Raw genomic sequence first — 1035 nt, 5'->3', positions numbered from 1 at the left:
AATTAAATTACTCGTCCGTTCTCTTTTCATATCCGCTATTTCTTGTCCCGATATTTGAAAGTTTTAAGTAATTTGAAACTTACTTTTGCTATTTAAATTTCATATTCTTGTATCATACCTGTCATTTGATATTTGAATGATAAAATTGAATTTAAATTTCCAATTTTTTTATATCATCTTGTTTTTGATGAGAAATAGTTTAGACACTTTTTTTTTTAATTACCTGTTCCCTTTTTATACCCGTTATTTCCCTCTAAGATATGATCGTAATTTTTATATATAAATGAAATCAGTTACATGTGTTTTTTAAGAACAACATTATAAAGCTTGTACATAATTAACTAATTAAATTACCCGTTATCTTTCTGTATCCATTTTTTTTGTCCCGATATTTGAAATATTTAAGTAATTTAAAATTTACTTTTGCTATTTAAATTTCATATTCATGTATCATACCCGTCATTTGATATTTGAAATTTAAAATTCAATATAATTTTCCAAATTTTTTATATCGTCTTGTTTTTGATGAGAAATAGTTTTTTTTTTTTTTTGAATTACCTGTTTCCTTTTTGTAACCCGTTCTTTCCCTCTAAAATAAAATCATATATTATATATATATATATATATATATATATATATATATGAATGGCATCATTTACATGTTTTAAAAAAAAATAACATTATATAGCGTGTAATTAACAACATTAAAAACCAATACCGTTAATTATTAGGCTGTTGAAACATATAGCCAGTAATTAGAGTGTATTGTTATTTTTTGTGTTACCACAAATTTAAAGGAATGTAACCAAAGAGTCACATTTAAAAACTAAGAACTTATCTCGAACTAAATCATAAAAAAATGAATCAATTGAATAAAATATATATTAAATTTTTTAGTAAGTAGCTATGGTAAATATAGATTAAGTTATGGAAATTCAAATAAATATTTGCTTCCATTTTTAATCATAATTATTTGATCTTATTTATTTATTTGTAGCATACATTAACTTTTTATTTTTTTTTGGATTGTCAATG

This window comes from Capsella rubella, unplaced genomic scaffold (genome assembly GCF_000375325.1).
Source record: "Capsella rubella cultivar Monte Gargano unplaced genomic scaffold, Caprub1_0 scaffold_4, whole genome shotgun sequence".
In the NCBI taxonomy this organism is placed as follows: Eukaryota; Viridiplantae; Streptophyta; class Magnoliopsida; order Brassicales; family Brassicaceae; genus Capsella; species Capsella rubella.
The sequence above is the reverse complement of the archived record's forward strand: the minus strand, read 5'-3'. Positions refer to the sequence as shown.